This window comes from Zalophus californianus, chromosome 2 (genome assembly GCF_009762305.2).
Source record: "Zalophus californianus isolate mZalCal1 chromosome 2, mZalCal1.pri.v2, whole genome shotgun sequence".
In the NCBI taxonomy this organism is placed as follows: domain Eukaryota; kingdom Metazoa; phylum Chordata; class Mammalia; order Carnivora; family Otariidae; genus Zalophus; species Zalophus californianus.
The window spans coordinates 67066662-67080729 of NC_045596.1; positions in this window are offsets into that span (position 1 = coordinate 67066662).

Below are 14068 nucleotides of genomic sequence, written 5' to 3' on the forward strand. Positions count from 1 at the left end.
ACATGTCCTCACAGTCTATAAGTACGTAATGGGTATTTGCCAATACTGATTTTCTTTCTTCAATCCTGAGTTAGGGAAGTGGAGAAAAGGCATCATAGTGAGAAGAAATTGAGGAAGGAGAATGTGCAGACATGCCACATAGCATGTGGACAGTGGGGGAGAGGGGAAAATCGAAATAGCTCCCACATTTCTAGGCCAGCACACTGCTTGAAAGTTGTGTCATTTAAGGCTTTCTCACTCAGTCACAGAATATTAAACAAAAAGGGGACTTATTGCCTGATGTCTGAAAAATCTTGGGCGCAACCAGGTTTGGGACCAACTTGTTTCGGGGCTCGAGCCTGTGCAGGGCCTGGATCTGTCCTCCCCTTGGCTCTCCTCTTCTTCATGTAGACTCCACTCCTTCTCAGACTTCACATGCCCTGGGCTGCCAACAGCTCCGGGCTTGATCTCTCAGGTCCTGGGGCAAGAGAAAATGACAATAGTTAACACACATATTTGCACACTATATCATAAGTACTGTTCTAAATTTTTTTAAAGTAGGCTCCACACTCAACACGGAGTTTGAACTCTCAACCTTGAGATCAAGAGTCACATGCTCTACTGACTGAGTCAGCCAGGCACCCCCTGTTCTAATTTTTTTGCATATATTGATTCTTGTGATTGTTACAAGAATGAGGTAGGTAGGAAAACTGAGACAGATTAAGTAACTAGACCAAAGTTTACAAATAAGAGACAGAGCTAAGATTTGAGCCAGCCATCTGGTTTCAAAGTCTGTGCTCCAAACAGCCTCTTCTGAACAAAACAGAGGATCATAGGGTAAGAGAGAGAAAAATCAAACAAGACGAAATCAGAGAGGGAAACAAATCATAAGAGACTCTTAGCTCTAGGAAACAAACTGAGGGTTGCTGGAAGGGTGGGGGTGGGGGGATGGCGTAACTGGGTGCTGGGCGTTAAGGAGGGCACGTGGTGTAATGAGCACTGGGTGTTATATAAGACTGATGAATCACTGACCTCTACCTCTGAAACTAATAATAGATTATATGTTAATTAATTGAATTTAAATTGAAAAAAATATTATGGCTAAAAAAAGAATCTCTTCTGAAAAACAGCCATCATCTTTTTGGACCCATTTGTACTATGGTAGTTGTGCTGGGGTCCCTAAGGCTAGAAGAAGGTGATGTCTACTTGGCCAGTGGCAGTCACATGCCCATCCTAAAGTGGGCATAAGGAAACACCATGCAGGGCTCCTGGGCTGGGCAAGGGGAGGGACCACCCGGCAGAAGGGGATCTGGATACCCTATTCAGAACACACAAGCAAAACAAGAGCTTTCCATCACGAGTGAGATGGAAAAGAAAGAGGAAGGGGCTCTAGGGAGAAAAGGAGGAGCTCAGCATTAGAGAGCTAAAGTTTGAAGTGCTAGGAAAGCATTCATGCAGAGATACAGCCCATTGGACATATTGATTCATATTTGAAATAAGTTGATGATAAAAGGGTGAGCAAAGAGACACTGGACAAATGAAGACAAATAAAAGCAGGAGTGGTAACATTAATGTCAGACAAGGTAGAACTTTGGGCTAAAAGCACTGAGAGTGTAAGGAACATCCGTATGTAGTGATAAAGGCACAAATAATAAAGAAGAGATAGTAGTCGAGGGAGGCATCAAAGAATGTAGCAACTAAATACATAAAGGCAGGAAGGAGACTTTAAATGATTATAATGAGAGATTTTGAAATACCTTGCTCACAATTAGCTAGAATTAATAGTCAAAAAGATCACTCAACTCAACAAGTAACACAATGTTATACCATTGTTATACCAGTCAAAACTGGTATAACCCTGGCGTGGCCCAGGGTCCCCGTGGCAATTGCAAGCTGTCGCTGCAAGTCCATATTGCTGTGATGACTTGATCCACACTTGTCTCTCCCCCCTTGGGGGCACTTTGTTGAAAACCACAATTCGACTGAAGACATTTGAAAATCGAATTGGCTTTATTAAGCAATTCATGAATCAGGCAGCATCCCACCTACTAGAGAGGTGGTCTGAGGACTGGTAAAAAAAAAGGAAGGTTTTAATAACTTCTCAGGGCAAGGAAGTTATTAGGAAAAGAAAAGATAGAATTATTTCAGGCATGGTCCCGTTCAGCTATTCTGTCCGTGTTACTCTAAGGGGGGGGGGGGGGAGAGAAACAGAGGTCTTATCATGTGGATTACCTCATCTTCCTCTGTGGGATCTAGAGGGTGCATCTGACAGATTGCCTCACTGGGACTTACCAGAAAATTCCTCACTGAGCAGTTAAAATTACATTTCTGGGGGACTTTGAAACTGCAGTTATGTTGAGTATTTAGCCTCAGTTTGGTGACTTGGCCTGGCATCAGTGACTCTATCTTGGGCCTGTGGTTTTCTTTTTAACAACCCCAACGGAGCCGTCTGTACATCTATTGCTTCCTACTGGGAGTATGGTGCTTGGCACACTGCAGTCCCTCCAGAAATATGGAGTGAATACAGGAGAAACAAGAGAGCAAAGACACCAGGAAGGATAGAGTCAGAGGAGGCAGAAGAAAAGGAGAAAACCGCACCTGGAGACAGCAAGTAGAAACTTTCCATTAAGGAAGCGGGGGCAATGATGCTGAATGCTTTAAGAAGCAAAAGTGAGTGAGGGATTACTCCTCTTGTTTTCCACCACAAAGTTCTTTTATAACATGAATGCTAAAATGTTGACCACTTAACTGATTTTGGCTGATGTGCTTTGAGTATCCACAAAGTCCTTCCAAGCCCGTAATCACATTTGCTTCTTAGAAATGCCCCAGAGGAGGATAGTATTATTAGCATCCTTATCACGCAGATGCCGATGGAGAAATAAAAGCTCAGAAAGGCTAGGTAACTTTTCCAGAGAGTCACAGAGCTGGAAAAGGTAGAGTCAAGGATGAGACTCAGGGGTTCGGATTAAAGGCGGTGCTCTTTTAAATTTCCCTGCAGGTGTTACCACAGCTAGAAGGTTGTCAGTGGCTTGGTCGTCGAGACACGTATTTATTGAGCATTTCCTGCGCCAGGCATCCAGTATAGTTTAGTGAATGTGACCCAAGAGAGCCAGTCCCTTCCCAAGACCAAAAATTACAAATCCCCGCAAATGCTAAACATCACGAACAGGTGCTTTGAGAGAATAAAACACAGGGACCACGCCTAGGCTGGGGTGGGGGTGGGGGAGTGGAAGTGGAAGGCGTCACACACTTTGTTTTCCTCTGAAAGCTAAGTTTCAGGACCCTGTCCTTAATTGCTGTTGGCTGCAGCCAGACACATTCAATCTTGTTTTGTTAGGTGGGAGGGATCAGTTACTGCACAGGTGGGTTCAATAGAATTGTGGGTAGACAGTCTGATCCCCACCCAGACCAGCTGAAACCGGTTTCAGTGTTTTCACAGGCTGGGAAATACATACTCTGTGAAGTATGTCTGTTTAAACACACTCTGTGTGAAACAAATATTAAAATTAGCCCCTGGGTGGAGAAGTGACACCGGACCCATCACCAATTCTGTTAGTGTTACTTTAAGCAAGGGATGGCCATCTCTCGCATCTGTGTGAGGAAAATAGTGCTGTTTGGCTTGACTCAAATCTTGAAAAGCTGACTTCTATCTACATTCCTCCCTTTCCCCAAGTTGACACGTAGAAAAAGCTGACAGGAAAGTACCGACAAGACACAATTGCAGAAGTAACACGAACACCAGAAGAAGGAATCCCTTTCTTTTAAAACAAAAAGAATAAGGGAACAAGTTTGTTTTGTCCCTTGGTTCAGAGTGTTTGCATATTACACGTAGTTAATAGATGAATTGTGTGTCTGACAATGTAGAAATCAGAGTCACCACAATTTGTGACAGACATTTAATAAGGCCAGAGACCTTAGAGTGTCAGTGGAGAATCGCCATTCATTCATTTGCTGACGTACGGAGGAAACAGTCATGGCGTGCCTACTCTGTGCCACACACTATTGTAGGTGCTAGGGAAGCAGGAGGGAACGAGACTAGCAAAAATTCCTGTCCTTGTGAAGCTGATGGCCCAGAAAAATAATCTAGGGAGGGGCAATGGGAAGTATAGGAGGGGGGCTCTTAGCAGTTTTTGTTAGAATAGTCAGGGCAGTGGCATTTGAGCACACATTGGAAGGAGTCTTGTAGTGAGCCCTTTAGAAACCCAGGAAGAACCTTCTGGGCAGAGAGACTGCACGTCAAAGCATGAGGCGGGAATATGCTTGACACTTTCAAGGAAGAGCAAAGAGGTCAGGGTGGTTTGTGTAGTGACAGAAGCAGGAGATAACTGGGTTCAGCTCCCATAAGAATTTCATGGGCCATTGTAAAGACTATTACTCTGAGTCAGCGGGGAAGGTATAGGAGAATTGTGATTAGAGGATATTAATGTTGATAACAGTTAACCTTCATATAGCATTTCCTAGATGCTGGACACTGTTCTAAGTACTTCACGTATATTAACTCATGTATTTCCTATATCAACGCTATAGGTATCATTCTCATTTATACAGATGAGGAAACTATGACTCTAAAAAATTAAGGAACTTGTCCAAGGTCACACAGCCAGTAAGTAATAGAACCATAATTCAAAGCCAGGCAGTTTGGCTATGGCCCATTTCCACTTTTCTAGACCACACAGTGAGACTGCATTTTCCAGCCTCCCCTGCAGCTAGCTTGTGGCCATGTGACTGAGTTGTGGCCAATGGAACGTGAACAGAAGTGAAGAGCGCTACTTCCAGCTTCCACATGCAGTCCTTCATCCTCCTACCTCCTCTTCCAGCTGAATATAGGGAACTTCAAGGTCCTAGTGGAAGGTAGAGTCACAAGATGAAAAGGGGCCTAAGTTTTTAAATGACCAAGTGGAAGTCTTCCGGCAGATCAGTAATTGTCCTTTGAAATTCACAGTAAACTTCTATTGTGCGAGCCACTGAGAATCAGGCATTGTTTTAAAAGTCCTGAATTTAGGGTTGCAGGTGGCATGGCCCTCACATGGAAAAGAACACAGTCTATTAAGGGAGACAGGCTTGTGAATGATGGCAATGCAGTCCTCTAACACAGGCGTTAAGAGAGAAATCTGCTGCTCAGAGGAAGGAGTTCTAAACACTACCTAGGGAAGTGGAGGGTACTTCTACCTGGCAACATCTGAGCAGGGCGATGAAGTGTGCCTAGGAGTTTGGGGTGAGGAAGTGTGGGGAACAGTGGTGGGGCCAGTTGGGTGACAGCTTGTGCAAAGGGATGAGGAGTCCGGGAAGGATGAGATGTTCAGTCACCCAGTTTGTCTCATTTCGTGCTAACTCCTGCTTTCCAGCCTCCTACCTCTGATTCTTCATGTCTTCAACCCTCGGACCTGAGGAGGCAGCATACCCCACAGGTTAGTTATGGTGAAAATTTATTCTCATACTTGTCAAAATGGTGAGGAGGACTTTATTCAGGACTATTGTCACAGGTGTCAGGAAAAGAGAAAACAGGGGAAAGAAATGGAGCTTAACTCCAAATACAGCAAGGCAGCTGGGGATTGATAGCCAATGAGCAGACTGAAGATTCAGTACATGGGAAAGTGCTAAGAGAAGACATTAAGGATGGGGGGGTTCCTGCCCAAGACTGGCCAGACTGATGCGATATCAAGGGTGGGGGATGAGGAATTTGATCAGATATCAAGGGGGAGGATTCTCTCAACTGACTTAGCAAGGTTCTTGTTACAAGGAGACACAGCAAGGATAGGGTGGGGGCAAGGTTGAGGCCTAGTGGAGAAGGGGGTTCAGAGGAGTTTCAAGTTTGGTTAAGGAGAGCATCTGTATCAGGTACTTGGGCTCTTGAACAGGAATGACTGGATCTGGATTCTCATTCTGTATCATCTTGAGCTAGTTGCTCTGATCTCTTTGTGCCAGTTAAATAGGGATGATAATACCTATTTCATAGGGATACTGTGAGAAATAAGTGAGTTAAATATACAGAGCACTTAGAACAGGGCCTGGCACATGGTAAGTGCTTGATAAATGTTAGCTGCTGTTGCTGGTGCTGCTGCTTCTTATAATTATTATTCATCTCTTTGGCCATAGAACAAGCATTCAGAAAGCAGGGAAAGTGAAGTTTGGTCAAAAGACCTTATTTAAATGCAACATATGTTAAGAAAAAAGAAAAAGAAGAAGATAACAGGAGAGGAAGAAAAGGGGAGTATGTCAGAGGGGGAGACGAACCATGAGAGATGATGGACTCTGAAAAACAAACTGAGGGTTCTAGAGGGGAGGGGGTGGGGGGATGGGTTAGCCTGGTGATGGGTATTGAGGAGGGCACGTTCTGCATGGAGCACTGGGTGTTATGAACAAACAATGAATCATGGAACACTGCATCAAAAACTAATGATGTAATATATGGTGATTAACATAACAATAAAAAAGACCTTATTTAAGTCTCAACAGGGCCATTAACTTAGGTCATCCATGGGCACTTGCTTGACCTATATTGAGTCTTCGGTTTTATCACTTTTAGGTGAGGTCATTGACTATTAAAACTCATGCCCCCTCCCTGCAAGGTTTCTGTGGGAGTCACTTCTGTAAAGTTGTAAAGCTCTATTCAAATGCAAGGGATTATAAAATGTACCACACCTACCCTTGATTCACTTCCCAGCCCAAACTTTATTCAACAGGCTTCACAGCCACATCTCAACAGCAACCCCTTCCCTCAACCTCCAGACTTTGCTGGAATCTACCTTGATACTTATTCTCTTAGGCCTCACTCTATGGCCCAACCTACATGGAGCTGCTGACCACATGCCTATCACTCACAATCCAATCTAGACATCAGGCTGCCCTGATCCCCATCTCTTATGTTAGAATTCTGAGCAACTCAGACTGAAGGTGTAGGCAGAAAGAATTAGGGGTCCCCAGAAAAAGAAAGACAAGACATAGCTTTCTAGATATAAGAAAATTCATTTAGCTCCCTGGCCATCTTGTGAAAGAATGTTAAGAACAAATAGGAAATAACCTAATCATATCAGAGACAAAAAAATCAGTGGTAAAATTCTCAGTATTGGTTCAAAGTAAAGATTGACCTGACACACATACTTAAGTCAGCTTTGTAGGACCTAAACCCATTTGAGCATGCAGATACTAGACCAACTGAAACCAGAGAATTGATAATGCTGACCCTTACAAGCCTTGTGACTTCAACCTGGACTCTGTCAGCTTAAGATGACTTCTGCCCCAGTTCCATGCTATAGTCCCCATTGCTCAAGCCCCTTCACGAATATGTAGCCACTCTTAGCTTAAAACTTCCCTCATTTTGTTGTTCAGGGAGACTTTGCTTTGGAAAATATCAAAACTCTTTATTTTCCTGTTCTTTGACTTGGTTGTGTCTTCCAGCTCAGCATCCACCAAGAGTTGGAGCCAGTTTTGGGTAATAAAGGTGCCCCCTAGTAGCATTGCCAGATAAGATACCGGAAGCCTAGTTAAATTTGAATTTCAGATAAATAATGAATACATTTTTAGCATAAGTATGCCCCAAATATGGCATGAGACATACTTATACTAAAAAAATTTTTATTGTTTATCTGAAATTCAAATTTAACTTGATAGCCTCTATTTTTATTTGCTAAATCTGGCAAATCTACATCCAAAGGGTGGGCCAGATAAAAATACACAGGAGGAAATGGAATTGGGACGATGAATAGAATGAAGGAGTGAGAGAGTTATGTGAAAGTTCCCAGACCCACTACTCTCCTCATCTTACAAAACCCAAAGCCTATGGCCCACTGCACATTTCTCTGAGCTACTCCAAAGAAAAGGATAGGGAAGACATAATCTTTCCACTACATGTACAGAGTGGTCTTTTGAGAATAAAAATCTGATTTCTTCTCTGCTTTAATCACCTTTGATTTTTTAGGGGTCTGCAATCTATGGCCTCCAGGCAAAATCCATCTGCCTTCTTGTTTTTGTAAATTAAGTTTTATCAGAACACAGCCATGCTCATTCATTTATGTTTGTCTGCATCTTCTTTGTGCTACAGCGGCAGGGTCGAGTGGCTGCAACAGAGATTGTCTAGCCTGCAGAACCTAAAATATTTACTATCTGGCATTTATTCTTCAAAACTCCCAAATGTCCTTTTTCCTCCTCTTTTTTTTTCCCTAGTGAAATCCTGCCCTAAATGTGAGATTTCTCTCTACTTATATCCTAGGATCCCTGCTTCTCTGTGCTCCCATAGTATTTACACCACTTTAGCATTAAAAAAAAAACCTTTGTAATTAGAGGTTTGGTATCTGTCTCTCTACCAGCAGTGGCTTCCTTGGATGCCAGGAGCCATATCTTGGTTTCCTTTGTAGTTCCCTGAGCTCCTAGCACAGGGCAAGTACATAGTAGGTATTTGTTGAATGAAAGGGAAAGGTAGCTGCATTGGGAAGAGTCTGGGTGTTAGATCCAGAAGCACTTATTTTGAGGTCCAATCTCTTCCTCTTACTGTCTACTTATTTAACAGTGACTGAGCAAGTTACTTAACTGAGCTTCAGTTCTCTCAACTATAAAATGAGGATAGTAATGCTGAGTGAGGTTTTAATGAGACAATTCATATTAAGTAAATGGTATGTTATTTCCTCTCTTTCCTCCCCCTTTGAATGAAGGAAAGGAGTAGAGAGAAGAAAGGGGAGTAGTGGTTTCCAAAGAAGGGGTAGGTAGAGGAAGTAATAAGGAGACCAAATGGACTATCTCTCTATCTGTGGCTAGTTCTCTCTGAGTTTGGGGACAAGATTAGGTACAGAAACATCTGTGCTATGCTCAGGGCATAGTCACTGCACTACAAACCAAAGCTCTGTCTGGACAGAACCACAAATAGACACAAAGCCTCACATGGAGATAGCGAGCAAGAGACTCAATTAGCATCATGGTTTCCACAGCTGGTTCTGATGACCCTTTTCCAAACTGGGCATTTCACAGCCTGTGTCTTCTGAGTCCATGCTGTGCAAGAGAAGAGCTCTGCCCTGTTTGCACCTGGTCTTCAAATCATCTGGATATAAACGTCCCCCCAACCCCAAATTAGGAAGTTAGCTCTTGAACCAATGGGTCAAAGAATAAATCACAGGGATATTAGAAAATATTTTGAGAGAAATGAAAACAAAAACACAACATACTGAAACTTGTGGGATGTAGCAAAACACAAGAGGCAAGTTTTACAGTGAAAAATACCTATATTGAAAAAAAAGATCTCAAATCGACAACCTCATTTTATACTTCAAGGAACTAGAAAAAGAACAAACTACACCAAAGTTACCAGAAGGAAGGAATAATAAAGATTAGAGCAGAAATAAACAAAATAGAGAATAGGAAAACAATAGAAAAAAAATCAGCAAAATTAAAAGTTGTTTTTTTAGAGATCAATAAAATTGACAAACCCTTAACTAGACTAAGAAAAAAAAAAGAAAGAAGACTCAAATAACAAAACTCAGAACAAAAGAGGAAACATAACTGATACTACAGAAATAAAAAAGGATCATAAGAGACTAAGACTATTATCAACAATTATATGCTAACAAATAAATTGATAACCCAAAAGAAATGGATAAATTTCTAACAACATACAACCTACCAAGACTGAGTCATGAAGAATTAAAAAGTATAAACAGACCTATAATTAATATTTATGGAAGGAATTAACACCAGCCTTTTTTGAAATCTTCCCAAAAATTAAAGAAAAAGGAAAATGTCTAAAATCATTTTATGAATCCAGTATTACTCTGAGATTAAAATCAGACAATACTAAAAGAAAAGTACAGACCAATATCCCTGATGAATATTGATGTAAAAATCTTCAACAAAATACTAGCAAACTGAATTCAATAGCACATTAAAAAGATTAAACACTATGACCAAGAGGAGTGGGATTTATCTCTGGAATGCAAGGATGGTTTAACTTACAAAAATCAGTCAAGGTAATATACCATATTAGCAGAATGAGGGGAAAAACCCACATGTTTGCCTCAGTTGATGTAGAAAAATATTTGACAAAATTCAATACTCTTTCATTTACTCAACAAATTAAGATTAGAAGGAAATTACCTGAACATAATAAAGGCTGTACGTGAAAAGCCCACAGCTAACATCATAGTCAATGGTGAAAAACTGAAAGCTTTCTTTTTAAGACCAAGAACAAGGCAAAGATGCCCATTCTCACCACTTCTATTCAACATAGTACTAGATGTCAGAGTAATTAGGTAAAAAAAAGAAATAAAAGACATTCAAATTGGAGAGGAAGAAGTAAAATTATCACTATTCAAGATGACATGATCTTATATGTAGAAAACCATAAAGACACCAGCAAAAAACTGTTAGATCTGAGAAACGAATTCAGCAAAGTTGCAGGATACAAAGTTAACATGCAGAAATGAGTTGCATTTCTATACGCTAACAATGAATATCCTGAAATGGACATTAAGAAAATGATACCATTTACAGTAGCATCAAAAGTAATAAAATACTTAGAAATAAACTTAACCAAAGAGTCAAAGGACTTGTACACTGACAACTACAAAACACTGCTGAAAGAAATTGAAAAAGACACAAATAAATGGAAAGACATCCACATTCATGGATCAGAAGACTTAATATTGTTAAAATGCTAATACTACCCAAAGCGATCCACGGATCCAAAGCAATACCTTTAAAAATACCAATGGCACTTTTTTTTTGGCAGAAATAGGAAAATCTATCCTAAAATTCATACGGAATCTCAAAGCACCCTGAATAGCTAATAGCTAATAGTTCCCATCTGGGAACTCTGTGTGGAGGGCGAGCTCTGGGTGACTGAGACACTTCCTGCCGCTCTTCAGGACCACTCGGTTGTTACCGTCCAGATAACTCGCTGTTGAACACCACCTATGCATGAGGTCCTGTGCTAGAATATGGGTGGGGAGCAGAGACTCCAGTTGTAATCTCAGGGGAGCCGGTTAAACAAAGTATAGAACCCAGAAGCCCAAAGGACACTTTGTGACTTCTCACACTTCAACAGTCCCTTTCCTCTTCTGGGCAGTGCGGCCATGACACCCAGTTCACAGGGCAGTTTTGCAGACAAAATGAGATCAAAGATGTGAAAGTGGTTTTTTATTTATTTATTTTATTTTTGTAATCACTTATTTTACTTACAGGGTGAGTGCTGGAATCTGGGCTCCATAAAACACCAGGGCAGAAGTTCTCAATCCTGAGTACATATTTAACACTAGTGGGGAAATTTTTTTTTTTTTTTTAAATATCCCTGTTGATCTCCTCCCCTCTGAGATTCTCATTCAGTTGGTCTGGGGAGGGGCCTGAGCGTGGATATTTTTTTAAAAAAGCTCTCAGTTTTTTCAACTGGCAGTAAAGATTGAGAACCGTCACGTTATGGAACAGAGGAGAGAAGGCTGTATTCAAACTGGTAGGATGAGACACGCTCATGGAGAAGGCTGTGTTTGCTCTAGACCTTCAAGGGACATGTAAAATTTGGGGAATCGTGTTTTGGACCAGGCAGCATGTGCACATAATATAAAATTCAAAAGTCCAAAAGTATCTGTCATGAAAGGGTATATCTTCCTCTCTCTCTCTCTCCCCGCCCCTTCCTCTGCTCTCTCTGGAGAGCAGACAAAAATGTGTCTTCCCAGTTCTTGTTTATACTACCAGAATATTCTTTCAGTTGCTCTTAAGAAACTTGTCAGTTTGGTAAGGGGAAAGGAGAAAAAAGGAATGGGTGTCATTTTTCTCTTGCACCCCCTTCCACTCGGCACAGAACGGCAACTATATGGGACTAGCTTGATTGAGGAAGTTCATCTAATAAAAGACCAAAAAGTTGATTTTCAGAAGGGGGCTTTTTTTATGGAGTGAGTGGGGGTTGCTATTTCTTTCTTCCTGTTGTGGTATATTGTAGTAGCTTGTACACTGAGTAGCTTGATGTTTAAAATGGCACTTTTTATTTTGAGAAAACCGTAGATTCACATGCAATTGTAAGAAACAACACAGAGAGAGCCCAGGTACCCTTTGCTTGTGAGGCTTAATTCTAATTCTGGTGCTAATCAGGATCTTTCAAATCCAGTTCTCTGGTACACCAGGTTTTGAACAGCTGTGCCCAGGAACTGGGAGTGAGCTTGCCGGGGAGGGGTGGGGAGTGGAGCGGAACACGGTGTTTCAGTTTCCCCGCGTGGTTGCTGGGAAATCAAAACTAACATGTGAACGTGCTTACTTCTTCATGGTGACAGGTGCTGCCCCTCTTTGTTATCATGTTCCATCTGTGTGTGCGCTGTGAGTCATAGCCACTCCAGATGAGGGAGGACAACTAGAACAGAGGCTTTCTCTAGGGGAGTCCAACCAGCAATTTCTACCTGTGTCCAGGCTCCAGGTCAGGAAGTGAGCCCTGCTCTTGCGAATCCCATCTTTCTGATTTCCAGACGCATGGGAACAAACAGATGTAGGCAGCAAGCCATTCCCGACTCTCCGTTTTCCACGTTGTTTCTGATCTGTTACTGAATTCCTATATAATGCATCCTCTCTGTTAAAAGAATCATAAAAGAATCACAAAACGATAATAGGGTAGCCCCGGGCCCTTCCCTGCCTCCTCCTTTTTGAACTGGACTGGCTGGTAGGGACACTTAGTTGGAAAGCTTAAAAGGGGATTGATCTTCCCTATTTACCTGTGTCCTGCATGGCTGGTGTTTTACTGATTGAAAATGCTAATTGCTGGGGTTGAGATTCTGTCAGCTGTATGCGATTTCTTGAGTTATATGTCCCCACCCTATGGATGATCTTGGCCCAGCGTCTGGCTCTTATGCTGACCGTTAGTCCTTCCAGCTGCAATAATACTTAGGATTTTATGTGGTGCTTTCTGGTGAGGGAGCAGGTACAGACACATTGGGCTTCATCACATATATTCCTCAAGATTTTTAAGGTATACAACAGGGGGAAAGAGTGGAACCCGACCATTAATAAACGTGATCCCTGGGCTTTTGTAATTACGTGAAATAGAAAAGCATGCATATGTGTGAAATTCAGGCACGTTCTTTTCTCTGTGGATAAAAGCTACCATTTACTGGGTGCTTAATACAATCTGGCAGAATCTTAATATTTTATACGCATGATCTCATTTAATCCCTACAGCAGGTCTGGGAGACGGGCTATTATCATCTCCATTTTATTGTTGGAGCCACCCATGCTCACAAAGGGGAAGTGATTGCTCAGGGTCCACACGGGTGGGAGGTGAGGCAGGGTTTGAATCCAGATCTGTCTGGCACTGGAACAAGGACTCTTAACCTATTCGTGCTACGTATAGCTAGAGAAGCCCTTGCACTTCTTCACAGAATAACGTGTTTAAATTCAAAAAATAAAATACAAAGAATTGCAAGGAAAAGTAATTGTATCGAAACATAGTTATCAATTGTGATATGCGGCCTTGGGGGTGACCCTCAGTGATCCTACTTTTGGTATTTGTGCCCTTGACGAATTCCCTCCCCCTGGGGTTGAGCTGGACCCAGTATGATCCCATTTCTAACGACAAAACATGACAGAAGTTATGGGATGTCACTTCTGAGATTAGGTTATAAAAAGACTGGCTTCCTGGGTGGTTTTTTCTGCTCTCGCTCGGGTTACTTTGCACAGCAGGAAGCCAACTGCTCTGGCCTGTGGTAGCTCCATGGAGAGGCCCATGTGGCAAGGGACTCAGACTTGCCCACGGCCACGTGCACGAGCTTGGAATCAGATTCTTCCCTGCTCAGCCTCAAGAAGACTGAGACCCTGGCTGACACCTTGATTCTGTCCCCGGGAGAGAGCCTGACCCAGAACCACCTGGCTAAGCTGCACCCGAATTCCTGACCACACATACCGTGAAATAATAAGTGCTTGTTGTTTTCAATCACTAGTTTTCGAGTAACTTGCTACGCAGCAATGAGTAGCTAATACATCAACACATTAAAATAAAGCAAATTTGGGATATATGTGTGGTATTTAGTGATGAGAAAATATGTTCCCAATATAGGCATTTTAAAGTTAAAATTATGTTTTAGAAGACACATCAATATGGAAGCTGTTGCTCTTTAGCTTGAATAAGAAC